Source organism: Solea senegalensis, linkage group LG2 (assembly GCF_019176455.1).
Source record: "Solea senegalensis isolate Sse05_10M linkage group LG2, IFAPA_SoseM_1, whole genome shotgun sequence".
In the NCBI taxonomy this organism is placed as follows: Eukaryota; Metazoa; Chordata; class Actinopteri; order Pleuronectiformes; family Soleidae; genus Solea; species Solea senegalensis.
In genome coordinates this window covers 5,671,663-5,699,364 of record NC_058022.1, presented here as the reverse complement: position 1 = coordinate 5,699,364, position 27,702 = coordinate 5,671,663, and the positions used below count along the sequence as shown (strand labels likewise).

The 27,702-nt window shown below is 41.2% G+C and overlaps 1 long non-coding RNA gene across 1 annotated transcript; it reads right to left on the bottom strand.

Annotated features, from left to right (window-relative positions):
* On the bottom strand, window positions 1-27,702 carry LOC122785765. Its single transcript, XR_006362347.1, has 4 exons — window positions 27,649-27,702; window positions 26,303-26,401; window positions 16,312-16,394; window positions 1-52 (listed from the first exon to the last, which is right to left on the bottom strand). It is a non-coding gene; the product is annotated as an uncharacterized LOC122785765 (long non-coding RNA).

Sequence of the window (27,702 nt, the reverse complement as noted above, 5' to 3'; positions counted from 1 at the left end):
TATTATTCTCCGTAAGCTCCAGGTTGAAGGTTTTCTTTAGAGAAATCTGCCACTGGAAAAAGAGCAGAAAAGATTTGACAAAAAAAATGTGTATAGTTATGTGTATAGCTGTAAAGACTAATTTGATGTAGTTTGGGGTTGTTGTTTTTTTACAACTTTTATTCCATAACACTGACATGTGCAGTTTGGACAAATGTGTAGAGGCTCCGTGTGACATTCCTAAAACATTTTGGTCGAGTGGAGTCTAATGTGAACATTGTTCAGCAAGATGGCTCCCATTTTCTTAAAGTTTGGGTGTATCATCACCCTCCACTGACACAATCCTCAAATTCAAAAATTCTGCTTCTTTCCTATGGTCCAACTTTCCTCATCTCATCTCATATTAAGTACGTCAGACAGTAAAGGTCAGCATGGATTTTTAAAAAAGTGTCAAATAGAAGAGAAAATCATAATAACAGCCCATTAAAAACACCATTCCAGATTTTCCATCATGGTGGTTCAAATGCAAGACTTTGAGACAGAAAACAACCGTTTGCAGAAACCTGCTGCTTTTTATTTTTGTTCTAAAAGAAAGTAAACATAAAACCATCAATAATGACTTGGCCTGAACATTTGCATCTTTCACGTTGACATTTTGTCTCTTCCTCTTCCTGTCTACCACTGGGGCAAAAACACCAGTGGGGAGAGGAACTGTGTTTGATTGTGGCCAACGAAGCCCAGACTACCGACCGATACGCATTTTGAATCGAGTCTCAGATTTAATGTGATGGAGTGGAGACTGGAAGTGGGCAGAGTCCTGTGGTTTGGCAGCTATAAGGAGCTGTGAAAGACTGTAGCCAACTGGATGGCATCTGTGGTCGGCGAGACGCTGTTTGTGTATTTCCTCAGATCAAAAGGTAGTCAGTTCTCTAAATCAGTTTGGAGCATGTCTGCTGTAGTCTGGACTTGGCAACTTCAACGTGGACACAGATTTGATGCCTTGTTCAATGTGTGGACATTTCCGAAAAACATATTGAGCCAGTTTTTTGTTGTAGTTTTTTTTTTGTACCATTGTGGGTCACGAGTAATTTTGAACAGATGAAAACAACATTGAATACTCTTTGAAGAAATACAAATAGTTTGGTTCTTTTTAAACTGTAGTGCATAACTTAAATAGCAAATTCAAACTATTCAAATTATTGTCAAATGTCAAATCAGCTCCATACGACTTCCTCTGTGTTTCTGAATTTAGCTCAGTTTAGCAGTGTTCAGACCCCGAGTTGCACATAGGAAGTGATTCATTGTCAGATCAGGGTTCCCCCACCTTGGTTGACATCAAATTCAAGGACTTTTCAGGACTAATTCCCTCAAATTCAAGGACTGAATGTGCTGACACAGCTTAAGATGGGAGGGCAACTTGTAAGAGCCGCTTTGCCCATGGCATCGTTTCTGTCATTTTCTTTGGTGAGCCAGAGACCTTAGAATTTGCATTTCCCAGGCATCAAGTAATTTGCTCTCTTGCGTAACATTACTCACTCATTCGCCTGCATGGAATCTCACATCAAACAAACAAGCTGATAGTATTGCTGACATTCAAAGAGTTAAACACTGCAGCTTTAAGCCACGAGTAACATATGGGCAAAATATTGAGTAACTTGGCTTCTGTTTTTGTCTCTTTTGATTTCTTTTATCTAGATTGTTATGCCCTGATAATTAGTCCACAGTTTTGCCCGTCTTAATGTTAAACTGATGTCTCATGATCCAGTAGGTGCCAATTTCCATTTGATCTGTGAAGCTAAGTCCCACTCATAAAGAAGAAAAATACACAGTCATGTTTCACTGAAATTTGAAGTAAACATTAACTAATGGCGAAGAGAGCGCCGTCGCCATTATTTATACGTAGTTTGGGAAACGGTGGATTTAAGGTAGTGGAAAATCATGTGATCCTGAAAATTTCCATCACACGCTTGAAATTAATAGTTAGTGATTTACTGTTTCCCACAATGACTAACTGATCCTTCAAAACACGCAAAGAAACACAGACATGCTGCTTTTATAATAACACATTCATGTTTATGTTACTGAAATACCGTTATTATGCTCTCACTGGTATACACTGACCACATTTTGTTTTTGTGCACTGAAAACGTCCTAGCAGTCACACTCCTTTGCCCTTAAGTCAGTATTTCAATTCTGATCTTGATGACTTGGTTGGTACTTTCACTTAGCTACGGCCAAGAACGGCTTCCCGAACATTGGGTAAATGTACCTCAGCTGGCATGGCCGTCGAAGCCTCAGTTGTGTAATCTAAGTGTGCTGTTCATGACACCAGAGAGCCAGCCAGCCCTGGCCAGGCTTTTTGACAACACCTGGCTCTATTTAACTGTCCTATAAATAGATTCTCCTCCAAATGCAAACCACCTGGACGGGGTCAAACCACTGTCACACGCATCCATTTCAGTGCTCGCTAGAGGAAGACAGTGTGAGATGTGACAGTAATGGTATAAAGTACATTACATAGTTGACATGTATCCACCAGGGCCTTGACCACAATTGATGACTGTAAGACACCCACGCAGGCGCTTTGATGTCTGCTCCTCAACCGCTCACCAATGTAAGTTAAGCAAAAGAAAACAAGTCCATTCAGTCCGAGTGAATTTTAATTGTCTTGTAATGGTTTTACTGCTTAGTCCTGGATAACTGATGGGTTTGTGTGGCCTCTCTTGCACATGAAACGTCTGTGTTTGGTTTGCACTAATTGCTTTTGCATGACTTGGTCACAGGTGTCAGACGAAGACTTTTGGTAAATGTTTGGCACGGTCAAGTGAGCACAGTTTCAAGGCCTATACCTGGAAGAGTTCAGGCTTTAAATAGCAGCAGGGCGTTAGCTTATTTCCTCAGCTCCCTGGATGAAGCACACGTGAACTGATGAATTAGAAGTCGACTGGAAATTATGAAGACTTTGAGAAAACACGAGTAATTTTGTAGTAATTGCCATCCAGCTGTTAAGTCTTCCAGTACAACGGCTCTTGCGTGTGGGGAGTGTGAGTGCGGTGGTGGTGGTGGGGGGCAGGTATTTTAGTAGCAAACTCCTCTGTTCCAGTGGCATGGCACTCAAGCACAACATACCTTCTGTGTTGTGCTTCCCTCCTTAAAACAAGTACTTTCCCTTCCATGTTTCGCGTGTTGGGCACCCTGCCAAGGCTTTGGCTTCACAAAAGGGTCAGTGAGCAGGAGCTTTTAAAAAGGGAGCTGGCTTTTGCTGAGTCAAAGGAGAGCATCAAAATGGGGTCTGGTGTCTCTTTTATTCTCCCGCGTGCAAAATAAGCAAGGATTCAACAGAAAGTTATCATCATACAGAGTGAAGTAAAGCGAAAGAAACAAATCTATTTATCGGTTTACCTTTTAAACAGCACCAACTGGTATTGTGACCCCATGACCCCCCTCAAGTTCACAAAGATATGAAAGTGTTACGTTTTTACTTTCCCCAATAATATTACTATTTTTGCCAAAGCTCAAGCGTTAGTCAAAAAAAGGGAAAGGTAGATACCAGACATGTAATCTGGTAGTGAAAGCTCACTCCTAATTAAGTCAGGTACCTACTGACTTACCCACACTACCCCATTTTTCCACTTTTTTTTCCTGATTTACAGATGCATTACAACAAAAACTAAGGTAATAAAGTTCTGTGGCAGCTTCAGCCATCATAAATCTCTGTATACACATTAGACACATACTGTACACAAGTACCTGAGTATGTGTGTACATGCCTGGCTGTCACACTTGAAAAAAAAATGGGACATTTTCCCAGTTACTGTGTGAGGCTTTAAAGTTACTGAGCAGAAAAACTGAAACGGATTTAGGTCACATTATTGGTGATTTAATGTTTTTGTTGGAAAATGAACTTTCATAAAATACTGCATCATGATGCATGGAGACAAGCGGTTGGATCACCAATCCGAGGCCCATTGCAAATCTCTCTCAGGCCAGACTCAGACAAATAATGTTTAGGTCAGGTTCGGTATTGTTGGCGTGGTTGACATAGTGCTCTCCTGTTCAGGTAGTAAATTATAGAGTGATAATAAATCAAACGGTTTGAATATTCTGTATCTTTTTTGTTGTGGCCTGTGTTCTGTTCAGTGATCAGGTGGTACTTTATAAAGCTCTCAGCCTCACACTGAGAAAAAAAAGGGGCAAAACTCCACAAAACTCGCCATAAAAACTCAAATATTTACCGTAACCTCTTTGCAATAAACAGCCTCTGAAGATCAACAATCCAAATGTGGCTCTGAACTGTACATGTCGACAAACTGCTTTTCTCCTTGTGTGTATGTGTGTCCATGCGATTGTGAGATTGGGATTGCAGGTGTGCGAGTGAATGACATGTGTGTGAGTCTAGGTGGATCCTGGGAGCTGATCGGTCCTGCACAGGAGGTACCAGTACAAGAGGCCTGATCATCCCAGCTGCAGTAGACTTCCTCAAACCACTCACAGTCAGACTGCCAGCAGACTTGTTGTGCTTGGTTTTAATAAACGTTTAAAATGGTTCGTTTTACTTCTTGCTGGTGGTTTCTTGTGTGTTGGGAAGAGGGAGTCTCATTATTCATGTTGCGATCAGGTTTTCCCCTAAGCCTGGTCGTAACACAAAGCCTGAACAGTGCTAACCAAGACCACATTGGAAAAATAATGCAAGAACAATCTCATGATGTTTTCTGGGAGAGGCCAAGCATTTCTTCTAACACCTTAATGCAATATTTAAGCGGTTTGTTAGATTTCAGACACTGCATACTCAGGAAAGGTTAGCCTCGCAAAGGACGCAGGAGGAGAAACAAAAACATATAACGACTGAATATTGTGCAGAAAAATCCACAGTAAAGCAGCAATGCAGAGAGTACAAAAACAGTGACACCAGAATGTCTCGAGGTTTTCTCTATGGTTCACACAGGTTTAAATTATGCAACTCTGAGACGTATCGACCTAATGACGAAGTGAAGATGAGAATCACTTGTGCTCAGATTAATAACAGTGAATCAGTGCTAACACACCATGACGCAAAGATGTGGCAGTTGCAGCATCCATAAAAGTATCTGTACTTCAGCAGCGGCGTGCTGGGCGACACCATCAATCAGCAAAACCAATCGCCGCGCTAAATGAGAGAGATGAGAGGGATTGTTATTGTTGGGTTTGGGATTTTCAACTGTGAGCTTTAAACGAAAAAAAAAAATGAAGCAGTTCTTGGAAAATTGAATGAAACACGACTCTCTCGAACTTGACTTTCTACAATGCCAAGGGAGAGACCAAATAGGACTTGGACCATCTCCAGCTCTTGCAATTAGAAGGGAAGGATGTATCTTTATAACCTTAGTACTTTGGACGAGATGGCAGCTGATATTTCTCTGGCTTCCCCTGGATAGTTCTTGAAAAACGCTGCAGGATCTGAAGGTTATTACCTTGACTTTTAGGTGTAATTGGTTGTTTACGTTGCCCTCCAGGGAACCATGTGTCTATTTATAGATAGTGCCATTTACACATACAGTATTTAGAATTGTAGTATGTAACTTTCAAATGAAGCCATTGTCAAATGAGTTCACACAACCCTGATTAAGCCCATCAGCTCCACACAACTGTTTTTCACTATAGCAATTTTGCCAGGCAATAGCTACATTACTACATAGAAAAAAGCAACAGATTGGACAATGACAAGAAACACAAGACAGTATATATATATATATATATATATATATATATATATATATATATATATATATATATATATATATATATATATATATATATATATTCATTTGGAAGGAATGTTCCCTGTGCAAGTGTCTCTGCCTATAGTGTCGAGTAAAATAGTAGAAACAAGTGAATGCCAATGTCTGCACGAGCCGTGCCTCCTCACTCTAAATGGCTGAGTTCGATAGCGTGCACAGAGAATTTATGCATAAGTGAGTTATAGACGGGGCGGGCAGAACATGAATAAATTGACAGATGACAGACATATGACCTGCGAAGGGCCGTGGAGCCGTTTGTACAGTCTCGCCTTTTATTGGTTTCAGTTTAAGCCCGATCTTTTCGATCTACACACTGGTCTCATTTAGTCCAACTCATGCTAGGTGTGGCACAGTGGCAGGCAAAAAGGAAACCAAAACCAAATGGGCCTCGGGCTTGGCCCCTCAGCTAAAGCCGCTGTTGGTCCCTCCAGGAGCTGGCTGCTGTCTGGTGGCTGCCCAGGAAGAAAGGCTATATAGGCGTGGTCCGCCACACCGCCAGCCACACTGTAGATTGGCAGAGGAGCAGTTGAAAGACAAATGCCCCGTAAACTAACGTGCAGTGAGGGGGTCACAGGAGGTTGGAGAGGCGAGCTGTGTGTGCTACTTCTTTTGCACATAATAACAGACATTTGCTCTTAATAAAGAAAGACGCCACTGGCAAAACAGATCAAGTAAGAGGAGGACAAGGAAGGGAGGGGGCAGTGGCAACACAAGGGCACAGCGGGTGCACTGTGTCAATGCCATAGGAGGTTTGAAACAGTAAGAAAACAAGCGCCATGACCAAACTTCATGCAGTGAACACGATGTCTGGGAGAAGGAGAAGGAGGCGACTGAGTGCTTTGCCAGCTCGGAGATTTAAACCAGAGCTCTGGAGTTTGTTGACTTTCTCGTAAGAAGGCAACAGCCATGCCAACTCCGTTTTAATTCACATGGCTACTTTGCATGAGAGATGGTGAAAGCATACCTTTTAGTACTTTGTAAATGGGCCATTTGTTTTCATTTCACAGTTGGTGTGCGTGTGTGGTTATGTATGTTTTTGCTCTTAAACGTGTCGACAAGTTTGTCTGCATCGACATTAAAGTATCTTTCTTGTGTGACTAATACGGTACAGAAGCCAGAGTCATAAACAACACACAATACCTACTTATTCTACACCATGTTTGACAGACAGGTACCACATGAAGTGAATTGTTGCACTGGCTGCCAATACATTTAACTGAAAAGAGGCAACAGTGCTTTATAATTAGTTTCCCTGTATTTTCAGTCTCACCTTTTCGCAGAAGAGCACAGAGGAGATCAGTAGATCAAAGATAACCAGTAGCTACATGTTGTGTACAATACAAGACACTATTAACACCAGTGCACACACAAAAATGTACAAATGCCAAAATGAAAAAAAAAAAATCAAAAGTGGATCACTGAATATCATATTACTATCGTCAGAAGAACATTCTACAAAAAAACAAAAAGAAGAAATCTACCTTCAAACTCCCCCGCATGTTTAGTCATGTACCATTACTTGATATTTTATGCATGGATTACTTATAAAGGAATATATCAGAGGAATCTGTTACATTCAATTAAGCGGTTCTAGCCACCTTTTTGCTCTAGGTCAAATACACAAGTCTCAAACTGATCATCTGTATCAGAATTTTAGCTTCAATGGCATTGCCGCACTTTGAAACTCTTGCTTTTCAATTGCCTACACAATGAAATGATGGTTCTTCACTTGTACATCACTCAGTGAGCACTAGGGTGGTTTAGATAAAGGAATTTATGCAATATTAGTGCAAACCTGCCCATAAGCCCTTGATTTCCATTTCCCGATTGTCTGAAGGGGCTCTATATGAGAACTTAAGTCAATTAGGATTAGGGATGGGATGATACCACTTTTTAGTGTCCGATACCAATACTGAGATCTAACTCAAGTATCTACCGATAGCTATATTAGTCATATTAGTACAGTCATTTCAGGCCATTAATGAACTATGAACAACACATTTGAGTAATTTCAAAGACATAATTCTCCAACCGTGTAACAAATATCGTTCTCCCAAAAAGAACACATAAACAGCCAAATCATGGCTCAGCTAAAATGCTTTAGCTTATTTTCATTTACATTTCTGTAGTCTGTGCATAGGGAAGCACACGATGTAAGATTTTTGGATTGGATCGGATTTTGACCAGTATATGACGAACCTGACCCATCCCTTATTTGGACATTCTAAGAATTTCGCCTACAGCTCACTAGTCAAATCTCCAGATAATGTCTGTGGCAGCCAGTTCTCTTGAGTTCATGTCTGAAAACAGCTTGTCATCATGCACGTTAGTCAGTTATACTCATGGAATAAAGTCACAAGTTTGATCAAGGACACATAAGAGACTGATTTGGGGTGGATCGGTGGTACCTTTCAAGATTCTCCTACCCCTACCAAGTTAAATTTCATAATTTCAAGTGAGCAAAAGATTACAATGGCCCTCAGCCCCCAACCAACCCAAACTTTCACTTTGGAGGAAGCTTTTGGAGCCAGTAAATTAAGAAACCTGTATTTTCACAAGGATTACCCAAAAAGAGACAGATGCCATAAAATGGAAAGCAGCAGTTGCACTAAAGCTGGAATGTTTACAGAAGTATCATCGTCACCACTAATCACTGGTGCATATACACACAGGCCACAACCAGACCCACGCGCAGCAGTGGAGGAACATGGGAGCATCATATGGTTCTGATGCAAGAAGCCAAGGACAACTGGAATGACATCAGCGGGGTCTACCACAAAGCACAGTGATATGGCGAGTTCTATTTTGTGAAAAGTCAGACTCATTGTTGACTGCTGTGTCCCAGGGGACTGAACCAAGGCCCATGTGTCTGAAAGACTTGGTTAAACAGAACATGCAAGACAAATGGACAATGAACACAATGGTCTCGGTTTTAAATTGAGTAGTGCAAACGTCAAGAGAGTTCGAAACCAAAAACTGGCCACTTATGATAAGATACACGACTTAACATTTCAAATAATGGTAAGTTTACATGTTGACTTTGTATAGGCAGCTCTAAGTTAGTGTTTCTCAATCCTGGCCCCTGCCCTGGATGTTTTAGAGGTTTCCCTACTCCATCACACCTGATTTAAATGACCATTTGTGTCTTGTGCTGCTGGTGTACACACCGAAACACTCCCTCAGTCAGGTCTGATAGTATTGAAGGACATAGCAGAGCAATAATAAAAATATTATGTACCCCAGCTTTTAAATGTACATTATTTACATCTTTGTCAATCACAAATATAATTCAAAAGTGCTCAGTTTCATACTGAAGCCATAATTGTAACCTTCTTTCAAGAAGGTGAAGTATGGTGAATACCTATCCTGGCCATGAAGTCTATTATTGGATAATTTATGTGGATTTAGTTCATAAAGAACCCATTGTTCAAAAGATCGAGGCGATTTTTCACAAAATGACTGCGAGTGGATGCTATCACGAGACGTCCACTGCAGAGTCCTGGTTCTTCTTCGCAACATTAATCCAGATACATCACATCCCTTGACAGTTGAGGACAGCTGTCTTATCCCTTTACCATCTGTGCTGTCTGGACAAACTGCACTTCGAGTAGCTTAAACCTCTTGACAGAATACAGAGTAAACCATGCGAGACAGTAGCTCTAGCCTTAAGCCTGGAGGATGGGGCAGGGTGATGATTAAAGAAAATATGAAATTGCTTTTTATCAAATTCATTATTTGCTTTATCCTGGAGGGCAACCAGATCCTACGCAATGCTGCATAGCATTTTATGTTACCAAATGATGGATGGACCATCTGCATTACGGTGCAAATGAAATCCTTAATGTCAGAGGAACACTTAAGCTAGTGTCGAGCTAAAATGATTACTCGACACTAGAAATGACCTGGCTAGTTGTTTGTGTTATATTAAAATCAGCATTTACCTTTTCTTTTGTGTAATCCAATCAGTCAATCCTCACACACATAATATTTTTTTTTTCAAACTGAAATGCTAATTTAAATTTATTTTTTTTAAATGATGTAATAATAATAACAATTCCAATATAATTTAAAAATGCTGATATGCTTGGCATGCTCCAAGGGCCTAAAAGACCTTAAGGGTTTTCCACTGCTCTGGTGAATAAAACTACACAAGACTAAAGCTAGACAAGAAGAATGTTGAGTGTCTGGCAGATTTCTATAGAGACATTTTTGTAGACTTAAGAGAAATACTGGTGCAAAAGAGTCAAAGCCCCCAAACTGCAGTGTAATCAACGTTAGATGTCAGTCTGGTAGATAAGGCCTGTGTAAATACTGTCTGAGTATATTTAGATTGTCGTGTTGAATGAAGGTACCAGCATATAGAAGGCTTCAGTGTTAGTGTAAACCTGATGGAAGGTAAGCATGAAAGCCCTACACGTAGCTTTTATGGTTTTAAAGACTTTGTTTTGTGTCAGTGACATGAGTGTTCAAAGTCCCTCTGCTTGTCAAAACATGTATTGCAATTGTGGAAATGAATACACTTGAACCTTTCTCTTTTCAGGGAAAATCACACATGTGCTTCTGTTCGCAAATGTAAAACTGCTGACCGATGTTTTGAAAAGCTCCCGAAAATTATGACAACCTGTAGAGGACGTGTACACGCCCCACCTATTTTAAGTCATATTTATATAATTTATAACTTCATGTCACTCTACAGAGCATCTGACGACAGTTTAAGCGACTCAAAAGGGAACTATTTTAATGTCAAGTGATGTTTTCGAAAACAGACACTTGAGGGGATAACCAATACTGATATACAGTACATATGTGCATTTTTCTCTGCACCCAACTGCAAAGATCATTTAGTCTCTTCTGTAGTGAGCACAATATTTTGCCTACTCATTTCGCAGCAGATGAAGATATACATTTTCTTCACAGAGCAAAATAGATTAAAAAAAAAAACACAATAGTTATAGAAGATGCAAATCAAGGAGGTAGCAGCGTATTTAGCTGATGTTGTAGTCAGTCAAATCAGCAGATCTTCAGGCCGATAATATCTAGTATCATTGGTTCTGTTATTCTTGAAAATAGTTCATAACACTCTCAACTGTGCCAATGAAAAGTCTTAATTTGAAGGACCAGTTAGCCTTTCAGTGCCACCCTTCTCCTAAACATGAACATGCTAATTGGTGTAGGAGTGAAATGGGATTAGCTCCGGTTTTATGCAAAAAAGATATATATATATATATATATATATATATATATATATATATATATATATATATATATATATATATATATATATATATATACACACACACACACATATGTACAGTACTGTGCAGAAGTCTTAGGCCATCATTAGATTTGTTGTTTTAGCAATGCTAAAACGGCAATAGAGGATAATTACACACACACAAAAAAAATGAATGCTGACTAGTTTCATCTTTTCTGAAAACAGTAAATTACAGTCTTGGAAGTGTGGTATGGGTGGGAGGAGATCATCCTCCACAAACTTGTGAACAAGCCATGGTGTCCTAATGACACAAACATAACATTATCTCACAAGAAGATCACAGCCCTCATTGGCTACAGTGAAAAGCTAAATACTTCCCTTCATCACAATATTGGAGTCGAGTTTGTTTGTGTTTCCAACTGTGCAAAAGAGCAACCATTATCAGTCATTTCCAATCAAATGTTGGCCTTGGCTCTGCAGTGGGATGAGGATGAAGTATGCGTGTGTGTGTGTGTGTGTGTGTGTGTGGTGTAAGGGCAGTGCTGGTGTTCAGCCCTCTATGGCCAGTTTACAAAAGAAGCCTCACTTTTTCCAAAGTAAAGACATGTCAAAACTATTGGATTTCGTAAGTGACATCAGGATGTGTTGTAGCTCACCCAGGTTTGCGGTGTTGACGAAACCTAGAACAGCACGGGGTCAAACAATGTCACAATCATTAGGAGACTATTTAGCTGAACCCGCAGACTGTCTGCCGTCGTGCGTTTTCTCAATCCAAACAGGGCACAACACCTGGAATGGAAAATGTAGCCTAATATACAGAAAATCTCTCCTTCTGTTTCCTGTCTTTGTCAATTTGCTTTGTATGAAGTCACTCCAGAATTTACATGTTGATAAAATCCATGTGTTGTGTAACTTCTAGGCTGTGGTTAGAAAGCAGAGTGGGATGCAGTCAGAGATATCAACTGAGAATTAAGAGGTTTTTCAGGCCAAAAACATATTTCTTTTAATGCTATTTCAATTTAAAGGTCCAGCGTGTAACAATTACTGACATCTAAAAGGTGACTCCCAGGCGTGTCAGAGAAACAATGGTGACCTTCGCATCCAAGAGAGGATGTCATTCTTCTTGGTTTGCATAGTAAGCTTCCAATTCAAAACACAAAACAAACCTCTGGGTGGTCTGTCCGTTTGGACTGATCTAGAAAGATGGTGACACAAGATGGATCCCCCTGTACAACAAGGCCCTTGCCTACAGTAAAAGGCTTATTCTTAAGCTACAAAAAACATGGTTATTTTACAGTGAATACACGCTTATCCTTCTGAAGGTCACACACTGGTCCTTTAAAGCAGTCGGTAATTCTCCAATCAGTCTATTACGTTTGCTTGCATTGGCATCGTTTGTGTTTGTCTGACCATTGCATGACCACACTGGAACAAAACATACTGCAAAAAGAACTGCCGTGCACTTAATGTAATTATGGTTGTCTTGATTAGATCTTATCTGAATACAGTACTGTGCACAGGATGCTGTGGACAAAAAAAACAAAACACTTCTGTCATTTCAACCATGGCTAATTTGAAAATGCTTTTTCAATCTTTATATAGCACTCGTCTGAAACTGAAAAACATCCTGTGGCAACATAAAAATGAAATGTTTTGAACATAACTTCAGCCCAAATTGCTTGAAATTGTGCACCACTCACACAGTACACAGCAGCTAAGCCCTCAAGCGCTCATTTATTTTAAGATATACGTTGGTATCGTGAGGTACCCCGGAACTCCCACCCCGATGAATTATATCTTTAATATTTGCTTTAGATACACCTAGTCAGTCAGAACATGTGGAGAAAACAAAACATTAAATAAGAACCGCAGCTAAATAGTCTCATGTATGGAACAGAAGGTTGGGTGGTTCAGTTGAACACAGCTGGAAGTTCCTCCCCAGTGCTAATTTGAAAAGCCTTTATGCTTCCATTTTACACTGAATTCAAACTGCAGGCTTGGCCACTCTCCACTGCAGAGACTGAACTTTTACTGTGCACCTGCTTTGTCAATGAGAATGAGCCGAGACCTTTTCCTGCTGTATGGTCACTGTGCCCATTAGAAGTCATCGTCTATTGAGGACAGCAGCAGGTTAGACGACTCTGCCTCCACTCACGCAACACGGGTTATAATGGTTATTCTTTATGCTTTTTTCATACGGGCTTCACCCTCCAACAGTTTCTATAGGTTTAACGAGGCAAAGCAAGACAGCGTTCCCCCACCATGAACCAAACGCATCAAAAGAAAAGAGTGTGTCCTGGTCACATGCGAGCAGGCCACCATTACAAGACTACCACAGGCTGCTCTAACACAGCCTGGTTGACCTCTCAGAGGAGGCTGGCTTCAACACTTTCTTCGCTGCATCCAACCACAGCAACGCAATCAGGGGGCAACCAAAAAACACTGGTGCTGGACACATGCAGAGATGAAAGCCGCCGGCTAGATACCTGTGGTGCAAACACCAGCCACTGGAAAAAGTATTCATGCAAGAGTATTTATTCAATCATCAGTACTGCATGTTTGAAAAAGGCAGAAACACAAAACCACTACAAAGCAGATCTGAATCTCTGCTTCAGAGAAGCTATTTTCTTTTAGATTTTGGACTTTATTGTCCAGTTAATTTCACTGTATTATGCGATGGCGGTGCCTTTCGGAGTTGCTATCCAAAACACTCCTCTGAACTCATCCCTCGGTTTGACGCGTCATCCCAAAACCTCTGGCTTTGTCTTAAGTAATAACGCGTCTCAACTGCTGTACTTCATTTCGTCTTTTCCTCTGCAGTGCCTTTCATATGCTCAGTGGGTCCTTGGACCTCACCCAGCACAGGAAGCTGAACTTCTTTTGTCCACCTTTCATGTGATTCCAGGCAACAGGGAAAGAACAGGACACACACACACATACATACACAAGGACAGACAGAGAAAAGAGCGAAATCTGATATAGAGAAAGACACATACTGAACAGTGTAAACAGATTTCGAAGATAAATTGTGCTCCGGTTTTCAGTCAGTTTTCTTGCTGTAGTTATTGGGATAGTTCAGGTTTTTTGAAATGTGGTTACGTAAGGGCATGGGCAGCTCTGACCTTGCAATATGCACCACGAGAGTGCTGGCTGTGCACAGGCCAGCTTGAGATATGGACAGATTTGAGCAACTTAACAAAACGCTCACCCACTGAAAGCTACACCTGCCTAAATCTGCCATGTCTTAATGTGTTTGTTGCATTATTCCATCGTTAGACAGCCTTGTTTGCCTGGAAACTAGAGTTCATGACACATTGTAAACCACTTACACCCCACACCAAAGTCCATAGAGAAAATCTGTGATTTCACATGAGCTGTTGATCCACTGCTGCCTCCATCCGTACATCTAAATGTGTCACTTTGAGGCTTTGTTGTATGAACTCCACCACTCAGATTTATTCCAGTGACAAAAACACATCAGTCAGGCAGCTGTAGACCAGCAACTCCTGTGTCACCATAAGCTCAAAACACTGACTTTCTCTATGGACTTTGGTGAGGAAGAGTGAGCAGTTTGATTATTTAATATTTCATAACATGAAACAAGCACTTAGTGACAACAGCAGGGACTAAACTACACCAAGGTGGCAGTCTGACACATAAATGAGGACCTTTCAAGTTAATATTCCCTCCCATTTTGTCCTCTCGCTCGTCTCTATTCCATGTTGTGCTTTCTACACCACTCAATCACAATTCCTTCCCACTGCCTTTCAGCAGAGCTACAGCTCTGTAACGACTACCCCAGATGTGGCTGAATAAATTCACAGTGGCCTGAAGATGGAACCCTGGGTTTCACTCGGGGAAGTTCACTGGAGATGCGCGTTTCAAGGCGACGTCGGACGAGCGCGCTCATACTGAGAGGGAAGATGTTTTTATTCTTCAAGAGTAGAACATAATAGAGCGTGCAGGAGACAACATGCACTTTAAACACCCAGTAAGCATGTTTAACATGTTTTTTATCACGACGATGGTCAGGAATACAGACTGTTGAGCTAGTACGACCGCAAGCTAAAAATAAATTAAGTGTGTGTGTGTGTGTGCCATTGAGGCTGCAGTAACACATCCCTTGCATGCATTGAAATGATTTAGTGAGGATCAATGTCAGCAGCATCAGCAGGCCTAAAAACATAGTGTGTGTTTACATGGCTGTGTACATTACAGCATGGCAAACCCAGAGTATCAAGGGGTATAACCCAGGGATCCAATGCTAACTGACTCACTGAGTGACTGACGGATTGACTGATTGATGCTGCTCATCTAGAAGTAGCCTAAGCACTTGGTTTGCACATTTCATGAATTTTACTTAATCTTTAGAAAATTCATATTGTAAATTAGTGGCACGGCATGTTTTTCCTGAGCCCAACAACACAATGAGGCTGGTGCTAGGAAAAGATGCTTGTGTAACCCTGTGCAGAGAAGCACTCTGATGACACAGATGTTCATAAGATACACAGATATTAACCTTACTAATGTGTTAATTATTGAACAAAGTATTAGTCAGTTAAAAAGAGTAAAACTTGTGATATAACTCTGCAAGATGGCCTCAGGCACACACACAAGGCCTGATACAACTCATGGACCAACTCTACCAGGCTTTGGCCATTCTACAGTGTCCTCAAAATGATTTGCCTAAACAAACATGAAATACAACAGGTCATGTAACAGATGATGACTGATGGATTTATCATATGCATGCTGTGGGGTATTTGTCATCACTAACCATCTCATTATTGTTCCCATCAAGTCAGGGAACTGTAACCTTGCACTCAGAGTAACTGTAATAAAACATAGTGACGGGAAGTGCCACAGGTCACATGGCTTTGCCAAACTGACCCTTTACCAGCTCTTGGTTTTCACCTCAGATGTGGATGTTCTGTTAAGAATGGTTCTTGTATAGAGCTCATATTTACTTTTACTCACGTTTACAGTATCTGTGGGAAGACCCAGACCTGCTCTCTGGGGGAAAATATTCACCTGGAGAAATGTTTTTTCTATAACTTTTAATAATTTATTCCCCTGTAACTTTATTTACCCAATCCAAGCCAGCCTTCACTAATTCATCTCCATTTCTAGTTTACAGCTAAATTTTCAATCGTGTCAAGTACAATTCAATTGTTACCAAGTAGTAACTAAAGTACTACGTCCAGGCTTTTAATGTGGAAAAACATGCTTTTCATGGATTTCCTTGTCTTGCCATAGAATACAACTTTTTTTTGGATGTTTAAGGTCAGTGAATTTATGAAGAGCAAAGTCCATGGTAAAAGGACCAACATGCACACTTACCAGCTAGTTTGCCTGGAATTTGTGTAGCAGAAGGGTCGCTCTCCTTGTGTCCCAGTGGGTTTTCTGCGGGTTCTTTCCACAGCCTACAAACAAAAGAAAAAAAGGATTAGGTTAATTGGAGAGGTGAAGATGTGAGTGAATGTTCATTTGTATACAGTCCCTGTGGCAGGCTGATACAGGTTGTGCCCTGCCTCTTTCAGTCAGTGCAAGAATAGATGGTGTGACAGAATCAATTTCATTCTTACCGTGTTTACGGCTTATTAGGCTACCTGTAAAAGGTGTTACAGTTGTGACTCCAAGTGGTTAACAAATCATAAAGGAGTGAGTCCGATGACCGATTACAGCACACTGGACTAATGGGGAGTTGGACCAGAAGCATGTTTTCAGATATAGGGCAAACAGTTGTTTGAATAGTGGCTGCTTTCTGAGAATTTCCTGAAATAATAAAGGCAGCCGACTGGTTTTTAAAGTGCCATCGCTGGTTTAAATGCAGGATTCTCTCACCTCATTAGTGGTGAACATAGTATAAGCTGACGTCTCAATGCTAATCCTGTTGTATTACTCAGATCTGCCCATTTATCCCTTTGTCTCTCTGTTCTTTCCCCTCCTGCTTTACTTGTTTCATGTTTTTGGCCCCATTTCAGAAGACAATCACGCAAAACAAAGGCAAGATTCACTAATGGCTGAAATGTTTTATAAGAGTTCTCTTAGGGGAACATAACTTTTTCCCCTTTGTATCCATACATTCTGTTCTCACTGCGTCTCTTTTTTAGCATAGCCAAACTGTAACAATGTACTCTACATGTTGATAACTTTTTGACCCACCGACTCATAACGCAACCTTCCCATGGTCCTTGCAAATCACCTGGCTAAATCCACCAGATATGAACAAACAACAAAGACCAGATAGTTTTAAAAAGATGTCCATCATGCACAAATTTGCAAAGTCACAACCTCAAACAGCAACTAAGAAATTTAATTCACAATGAAATGTAACAGAGGCCAGCAGCAATCAGCCACATAAGAGAAGCTTTCATCATGAAGTGTCCCCACTTGTTGGAGTGTTTGTTACTCAAACTGGCAGATATTAGGGGGAGAGGGTGTGAAAGTCTACCAAACTAAAGAGAGTAGACAGTAATGATAGTACACAATGCAAAAGCCCACGTTAAAATAGCTCATTAATGCAAAGTGAGGCCTATTTGTTGACCAAACCGTTAGTATGCTTAAAAATCAAGAAGTGGTTGGGCACAGTGAGAACTGGTCTTGGGTTGGAGAGGGGCTGTGTTGGTTTGTTGTGTGGTCAGCAGTCACAAGGAAGGAAAGGAAAGGAAAGATCTGGTCATTTCTGAGGTACACAAAACGGAAGAATAACTATTAAGGGAAAGCATGCCAGGTACCAATCCTAAAACTTTAAGTATGAGAGTGACCTGGACAGGAAGCTCCGGTTCCTCATAATACCGTATTTCTCCTGCCAAACATTGTACTGTGGTCAGCAGAGACCATCTTGGTTGAGCTGACTGTGCTGTGGGAGGAAGGAGTGGAGGTTGCCAGCAAAAGGAAGTCTACAGGCCTGAAGGCGAAATGCATATAGGGAGAATGTCAACTCAAATCAGTTTCATTTACGTAGCATCAACTCAAACCAGGAGTTATCTCAGGACACCTCATGTTGAGCAGACCATACTCTTTAAAGTGTCACTGTACTTGAGCGCGTGTTTTCCCCTTGTGAAGTAAGATACTGCAGCGACTGGGAGTATCAGCACCCCATCTGTATCTATACTTTCCACATTCTGTGTTCACAGAGAGCCGGGATGCATTTGCTCCTGTGTGTACATGGTCATTGTTGCACTCATAAATAAATCATACATTTGGTACAGTCCACTGGAGGTCACAAAACGTTGGGGTTCTTGCATTGTCCACACAAAAAAACCTCTGCAGACCTGCAGATATGGAAAGTATGAAACTGGTCTGAGAATGTCAGGGACCATACTAACAGGGTATGATGGGAGTGTAGTAGAAGGGAAATCAATTATCCTCAGGCAAATTCAGGGGGTGACCATTAGATGTCAACCATTTTACACGCTGGATATTTAAGATTCCTCCACCTTATTTACAACACCAAACCGACCTCTGCTCTAAAGAAGGTGCATTTCATCATGCCATGGCAGCCGAGGTGTTATCAGTCGCCATAAAACACAAGCCTAATTCTATATTTGACATCCACTCATGCGGCATACCATGTGTATGACGACATGTTGAGTAACACCGTGTCCTCAAAGCTGTGTGTAATCAACACAACTGCACAATGGGATCACAGTTCATAAAGAAGGTTCAAAAGGCTGCTATGTGTCATAAATCATGTTATTGTTTGGTATCCCCCGGTTACACGAGGACCAACTCTAGATTTCTTTCAGCTGGTCAGTGACCTAATGCCATTATTTCATAAATGCAGTTAAGTATGCCTTGGTTGGCTTCTCCACAATTCAAGTGAAACACTGCTGATGGGACAAATAAATAAACGGGTAGAAGATATTCAATCTTCACGCAGCAAGATCAATTCTTCAAGGTTGATTACACCTGTTTTCTAAAGCTGTCAAAAGTGGCAGCCATGCGTGTAGTTACAATGGCTTGAGCTCCACACAAATAAAAGGTATTGCGTAGGGGACTTTGAAGTGGGGCCCAAATATAAAACGATCTAATACTTTCAGCTGACATTGATGGATGTCGAAAATGAATGAATGCATGTTTACATGCGTCCTCCACTGTTTGTTCAAACACAAACTCTGACACTCTTCTGCGTAGATATAAATGTTTACACGTGGGTGTGTGTTTGTGTACAGCACATACACCACAATGACTAAAAGAAAAATGGGGGGGGCAGGGGTGGGTGGGTGGGTTCAAAAATGTTCCCATGGAAGAGCTGTGAGCTCCGCGATGCCCTCAATTTGTTTGGTCGCTCCTGTCAAGCTAATGAGGTGAGTGAGTGAGGGCTGCCTGGTGGAGGCAGAGGTCAGCCAAGAGCCAGTGCTGCCTGAGGTGCTGAAGTCCAGGGCCCGGACTGCAACTCTGGTCTCAGCATGGCCCTCCACTGGCAAGGCTTGGCACACAGGGCACCCGTTTGCCACACATGAACACACACACACAGCCTAGCAAAGGCAGATTTGCACTCATCCGGCATGTGAGGGACACTTGTCCATGTATTAAACATGTACGTTGAAACACATTATATCTTAAAAAGGCAGCAACACACACACTCACATGCTGTTCACTGTTTGGACAGATTCCTTCTATCCCCCACAAGACCGGCATGATGGCAGACTGCCCCAACCAGCTGCCAGTAGAGCGCTCAGAATGGATGCTTCAGTGCATGCATCAATATGAGCAATTCTCTTAATTATGGGTGTTGTGCGGCTGATGCCGTGTTTTTTTTTTCTCTTCTGGACACTGTTCGAGTTATTGGGTCATTCTTTCAGTCAGAAAGAAACAATCTGTTTACAATTTAAATTCCGGTTTACAATCTATTTTCAATCTTTTTTCCTCTTATTTTTTTTATATGTGGTACACAGTATAAGCATGTTTGTTTCTTTCCTTTGTTTTTTTTTTACCGTTTAGTGGTCAGTGAACATACTTGTACAAATTGGGCTGCCACTGTTGGAGCCACTTATTGGACTCAGATGCTTCACTATTTTGCATCTTTATAGGGTCCCGGTAGACTGGAGCCAAGACCAGCTCGCACTGGACCACAGGACAGCAACAAGCCATTTTCAGAGTCAAAGTCCAGAAAATATCTATAACATTAGGTCATTTTCAGGGGTTTTTGTTCACATATGATGAGCACAGCAGGAGATTGTGCGCTCTCACCCACTTGCCCACTATGAATTACCCAGAGCTTTTCCTGTATGGGCTTATTCACAACATCATCAAGAGATGTGACCAGGGAGCTGGACATTGTGTTCTCAGATCCAGCCCCTCAAGAGAAATTCAGAAGCAGCCTTATATTAAAAAGTAAAAGCACACTCACTCCCACACAAACTAATAAATCATTAATACATTTTCATTACATGTTCAGTTCAGTTAATACTCAGACTCAAGGTCCAAATCATTAAAAACAGATCAAATAAAAGAAAATAACATAATTATAAAAGCAGACCATACCACTGTTTCCACATGTATAAATGATAATGCACAACAGAGAACCTGGAAGAAATTCCCACAGGCAAAGTGATAACATGTAAACTCCACACAGAAAGTCAGCAACAGGAAACAGGTTCGAACCAAGAACCTTGGCGAACAAAAGGTGCTTTCAGACGCTGTCCAGACATTTTCTCAAACTGCCCAGAGAGGCTGTGTGTCAATGCAATCCAGACAATCTCCAGAGTTGTATAGTATAATTCTTAGTCACACAACCCAATTTAAAATGTTTACTGCAGCAGGAAAACATTTGAGTGTGCTGTACAAGCTACGGCCGCATCATTCCCCATATATCATGTTACATGTGATATGGGGAGTGATGAGCAAATATCTTTAACTCCCCATAGGGGCCTTTCGAGTTGACGGTGGAGCTGAAGTATGGGCAGTAATGCTGAAAGAAGGCAGCATGTAGAAAGACAGGCAAAGAGAGATGGCTGCAGACTAAACAGACCACCAAATTGAAAGGGTGTGTTTGGTATGTACTACAGCGAGAGGGGTGTGTTAGGTCACGTGTATGCGGTGCAGCTCAGGTTGACTGCCTGAACTAGCTCACAGGCTTCACCCCGATTATTTCCAAGTGAATGGGCAAGTGTACAGTGCATGCTTCATCCTGCAGAGGATTTTTTCTGGTGTCGTGAAGACGCCTGAACCAGACAGACAATCCACTGTGGCGTTCGACGCGTGTGGACATCAAACTCCGGAGAATGTACAGACCCACCGCTCCAGAGATTATCCAGAGTTTGTCAAAAAAATGATGAGTGAGTGTTCTCTTAACATCTGGTCTTCATGTAGAAACCACATCTGTGTTAATTTCAATTTTTCAAAAAAGTAATAATGACTGTTTAAATGCAAATCTGTAATTGCATAATTGACAAATTAGCAAATATACAAAACTGCAGAGACCGTGTATTCATTGGCCTACACATTTAGAGCAGCCATCCAAATGCACACTTTGCCCTTTTGTTTTTACTAGCAGTCGACTCATTGTGTTCCTCCAGCGATCTGGAGAACGCGTAGCTTTAAAGGTACCACATGCCTCGACAGTCAGTGCCTCTCTGCAAGCCTTTAGAGTTGCAGCACTGAGCGGAAAATGAGTCGCCGCACCTGCTGGACGTTGCAGCTGTGGCTGTGTGTCCACAGAAATGGAGAGAGGGTCAAAGGTTGGGTCACCTTTGCTCCTCGCCCTCTCCCTCAGCAGCACCTAACCCTCAGGGTAGTGTAGCATTACCGTCGTCACACATGTATACATCAACGCGCTCATATGCACACAGCTGAGGGTGATTTGATGTTGATGCGGGGGTCAAGGTCAGGGGGCAGATGGGCTTTCTGTCATGACCTTGTAGAGACAACAGGAACTTGATTAGTTCTCTGCTGCCTCCCTTCTACTTTAACTACCACCATTCCACTCAGTGATTCATTTGGATTTTGTCCTAGTAATTTTCCACTCTGACAAAAACCATCCACACAATTTGCCCATTTAAAAAGGTTTCACATGCTCATACTATATGGTTTGGCTGCAAATAATGATTACATTCACATTCGAATAATTTGTAATTATTCTCTCAATTTATTGATTAGCTGATGAAGTCCAAAGTAATGGACAGTGCACAAGGAGTGGGTGGAGACGAGTGTCAGGGGTGATGTGAAAGAGAAGGTCTATAAGACAGCACTGAGACCTGCTGTGGTTAGGATTTTAAAGCAAGAAGATAAGGGGGAGGGGATAAAAGAGAGCTAGTGCTTGTTAACTTAATGAAACACTCAGAGGATGAGTGGTTTTACTGCTGTGGGAGCCACAGGCCGAGCCAGCGAGTGCTTTGGGTTCATGTCAGGGTCTCCTCTCTCACAGCTTTAAGTGCAAATGTGACAATGACGCCAGCTCCTACTGAGTGGCAAACGTCTTCCTCATCTGGATTATGACAGGGATTGTCATAACAACAGGTGTCACAAGCAGCGATAGGCATTTCTACTACACCATGTGTTTAATACATTGTGTAAGTCAATAAATCTTTCTGAATGACATTTCCTCTCAGCATCAAGGTTCCTGGAGCTCTGGGGCCAGATGTTGGACCACTTTTGCGTCACGCTTCCTTTTGGGTGTTGATATGACTGTGACACACAACTTTGCTTAAATCTGAGAACTCGTTACATACTCTATGATTTAAGGCTTTCAGTTGGGTTCACATGTTTGGCGATGTTATGTCTTTTTAGCCGACCTTCCTGCAGATGTGATTCTAATTGATATAACTGGACCGAAGTCACATTTCACGTCATATGGACCCAATGTGCACATAAACAAGAGCTATGGATATTACTGATAGGCGGTGACAGACATAGACAGACACATGCACTTGCAGGAAAAAACTCAAAACAGGGAAGGAGGAAGAACTTGATACCAGTCACTTTAGGTTGCCATGATAACGGTCTACCCCTTACAAACAGACACACACATCCCAACAAGCCCACCAGGCAAATGCATCTGCCAGTGAAGAGCCAGCCTGAGCGAGAGAACTTTCCCAGAGATATCAGTGACGTACGTACATGTGTGAGCAAACACTATTTGTTTTTCATTCTGCGCTGGATTGCCTGTTTATTTTGCAGCCTCTCCTCTGGGAACTAACTGTGGTCCAGCAAGCCACGAAATCCCAGAGGACCTGTTGTGCCACACTACTGCACCAGGGTTTCAGGATGTCCAACATAAATATCTTCTATATATGTATGCATCTTTAGTCTACTGCATGCATAACAGTAGTTTGAAAGCTACACTGTCATCATCTCCATATTTAGACTTAAAGGTCCAGTGAGTAAAAAAAATTAGGTGAAATTATTTTCATTTGGTAGAAACTGACAATATAATATTTATTTTTTTATGGATGTATGAATTTTTGTTTTTTTTCATTACCCCAAAATGGGCCTTTTATACTAATATCAGGAAAGTCAGCTCTACGGAGGCCACCATGTTTTTTGAGGAATATTCAGCTGTAACATGCACTTTCAAAGTTCAAAATTCAGAGTCTAGATGCATTGTAGGGGGTGTTCTAGTATTGAAGCCAAACTTTCCTTATCACACAAATCATCACTGACCACCATCTGGTAAGTTGCCATAGTCACACAAGACAGCTGTTCATGCCATCATTTTAAATAGTAGCAAAGACATAGATTTAAGAACTGCAGAAGCCCACAGATATAATGCTGTACTACTGACTTTAGGCCAGATACTAATGTTGGAAATGACAAGGGCAACACATGAGCCTAAAAAGTAGGTAACCTATAAAAAATGGCAAATCAAATTTGTCATCTTATTTTCCGCATATTACGATGCTAGCATTATGTTAACTTAAAGTTATGCCAATTTTAAAATAGAAACTTAAAATACATGGCGACAAGTTACATGGACAGCCAATGCTGTCTGCAAAAATGCAAACCGACAGGAAACTGAGTTTGGGAATTACACAAGAGCGGCACTTCTAGTTTCTAAACTTTAAATTCAAAAATAAAAAATAATTTAACACACACACACCCAAAAAAGTCAAAGGTCTTAGGGCTAAAAGGGCACTGATTAATCATAGTACCACACTGAAAGGTTCATCCATCCTTTCTTGTGGCATGTGTTTACTTTGGTCATTCCCTTCCAAGGCTTAACACTGCACTTTTCCAGAGCAGGTGTGAGGGGGTGCTGAGTAAGCTGAATGGAGCTTCACTGAGGCTGGACTGGAATGACCAGTGAATCCCTCTGTTCTGGCTTCTTGAACTGCAATCAAAGCCCTGACTTTAGGGAAGCACGGGGTGTGTGTGTGGGGGTGGATTGGAGGCCTCATGGCCACATGCTACTCATCCACCTGCATACTGACAGGCAGACAGGCCATGTCACAACAATCCCAAACTTCACTGTGCCCCAGCCTAACCTTAGCCATACCCCTCCCTGCCACAGCTAACCCATGATGACCCCTGCAGCCATCTGTTACACGGCTCTGGGATGTGTTGATTGGTCAGGTGGAGTGGGGTGAGTGCTTGGGCTGGGCTAAGCACTCACTTTGGAGGAATTTGAACACAAAGTATGGTGGGGCTCAAAGTGACTCATAACCCTCATTGTCCCTTTAACATCATTTCTAACACGAGGTATGCATGCACCAAGGTTTTTGACTGTCTATTTGGTTAACGTCATGGCCAAAAGATATTTAATATAAATAAAATAGATAAAGTCAAAAGAACCACAATAAAGAGATAACAAAATAAAACATATTTGCACCCTAATTAAATAAATGTCAATCCTCCATATTTTTATGTCGTCCAGTCAGTTCTACAAAGACGTAACCTAAACTTTGTTAATAATGGCAAAAATGGAACCCTGTGACAGCATGTAAAGAAAAAAGGCAAGGGCCTAAAATGCAGCCTTGTGAGACACCAGAACCTAGTGACACTGCTGCCAAGGAATACAGGCCGTACAGGCGGACAAAAAAGGTCCTCTCCAACAAATAGGACTAAAACCATTTAAGAATTTACATTTCCAACTGCCTACGCACAGCCCAAGGCACCATAGGAGGAGGTGGAGGCCGACTGTGTCAATATCGGGAGGCATTCCACTGGGCCATTTTGTTAGTTGCACACTCCATATATTCACAACAGCTTGGGATGAAGCTGACTCATGTTACAGGGTCACATGTATGTATGCCTGCTGTCTTCCATGACTGGAGACATCAGTGCTGCCATAGAACCAGAAAACCACTCCCCCACATTATCACAGTCACTGATGATAAAATGTAAAATCTATTCAAGAAAAATGTTTTGAGGTTCAGATTTGTTACGGATACTATAAAACAGTGACGATGATGTCAAGGGAGTTACTTTATGTATTGTACTGTAAGTTGCAAAAGTAAGTCACACTTTCCTTGTTTTACAAGCACAGAGAGAACAAGCACAGATGCTGATGCTCTTCTTTGTTAACATGATGCTCACAGTTCACCTTCTGTGAATACTGACAGTGTGTAATGGTTTGTTATCATAACTGCATTAAGACTAATAGTCAGTGGGAACTTTTATGAAAACCTGAAAAAAAAATGGTCCTGGCTGCTCTGACCCTGACACACTCACAGGCTCTGGAGAGTAGTTTTCCGGATCCGATGGCACTGACTCAGGGAGGGCTGATGTGGAAACAGGAGGGTTCTGTCTGCAGACTTAGGCAATGAGGCACAGGAGCTGAATAGATGCCCTGCCACCGATTGCCTCATCCACCAAAAAGAACTACTTCCATGTCCACAGATGTGGGCTCTCTGATTCAGTACCATTCCCTTTCTGTGGCGCCATAAGGTCATTCACACATCGTAAAATAAATTAACGTGATTGTTAAGATTTTTGAAGCTGAGGTACGGACTGCACTGTAAGCACCACCTTCACCTTAAACCCAACAAGCTCACTCTTATCTTAGTGTTAAGTCAGCATTTAAAACCGGTTTCTCCAACAAGACTTATTTTAACCATTTGTGATACACAATTCATGTAATGTCCCCGATGATAAATACTCAAACGCACAACTGACTGACCCTTCTATGTGTTCACTAACAGGCCTTCTTTTGTGAGAAGTTTTAGCAAGTAAAGCACAGGTGTTACAAATGACAATAACGATGGCTCTGTTGAGTTCCTGTTAGTAAAGACAGTGGGACAACAAACCAGCGTGCACTCTGAAACCAAGGAGGCTAAATGGGAATCAGACATCATTCATTTGATTACAAACACCTGTGCTTTTCTTACTATGAGCCATCTGCCTCAGCTCCTTAACAGGGCTTCATATAAACATAATAAATCCAAACCTGGTACATCTTTACAGTCCCTCTTCTTGGACACTCAGGCAGCAAGACCCAGAATAAAGTTGTTGAAGTTGAAGAAGACCCAGCTCTTTTAGCACGGCCCTACAAAAACGTAGTAACAACAAAATCATTGGTTTTTGATAGACAACAAGTCAGTCAAAAGATGAAGAGTAACTTTTACCAGGTTTAATCAAGCAAAACACAATTCATTTGTAGCATTAACCTTTCAGATTAGCAGTTAATTAAACTGCTTTTGGGCTGCAATGTTTAATAGATTAATCAATTATTAACTGAATACTTAATTAGTGCTCAATAATTTTGGTCATCTGTTTATCAGTTTGAGTGAATAGCTTTGGTTTGTGGACTAAAAATACATTAAATGAGGGCATTGGCTTCTTGAGGTTTGGAAAAAAATGAATATATTGCATGTACCGAACAACCAACTGATTATTGATAAAGTAAATGAGATTAATCCATTATGAAATACTCATTATCAGTATAAAACGGCTGCAACTAACTTTTTTCATAATCGATTATTTTCTTGATTAACCAAACACCGCAAAACATCAGAAAATCTTAAAAAATGTTTACCAAACACGGAAATGCTGATGTTCTCGAATGTCTTGTTTTGAATCAAAACAAAAATGATTCAGCTTTAATGATTTCTTTGTTATATTGAGCAAATAAACCATAAAATATACACATTGAAGAAGCTGAACAAACAGAAAACCTGTTTTAATTATTGAAAAAAAAACACTCAAAATAGTTAACTATTAATTTAGTAATCAATTAATCAAGTAACAGTCTACTTCACAGTACTTCTTATAAGCATCATCACTGCAATTAACCACCGTTAACCCAGAAATAACAACAAAAATACACATATTGTGTTACCATTTGCAAACATGAGGAGAACACGGGCTGTAAGGCTGGCTGTGTTAGCATTAGCTTAACAGGAACAGGAATTGGAATTAACAGTGGTTCCATTCAGTTTATGTAAGTGAGGACAACGTGACAGTGAGCCAGCATACACCCCGACATTTAGGAAGCTAAATGGAACTCAGCCATCACTTAGTAAATTTTTTACACCTGTCAAAATGTCTGCCATGTGAGGGGCCCATTCACTCTTTCACCAGGACTCACTCACGACGGCCATTTCAGACACTCAATGCATGTAAATCCAAAACACATGTAACAGTTAACTTGGTTAAGTCACCGGACTGTTACAGTGCAGCCGCCAGGGTTCTATTCATTTTTATAAGGTGTTATATGGTGCCAGTACCAAAGCTGGGAACTCACTCAAAGTACTCATTTTGCTGTGTGTCACAGTAAGCTAGGGCTCAACTCACCTGTCGAACATGTGCAAAGAAGCAGCGCCTTCTCTAGCGTCACGTTCCTCCACG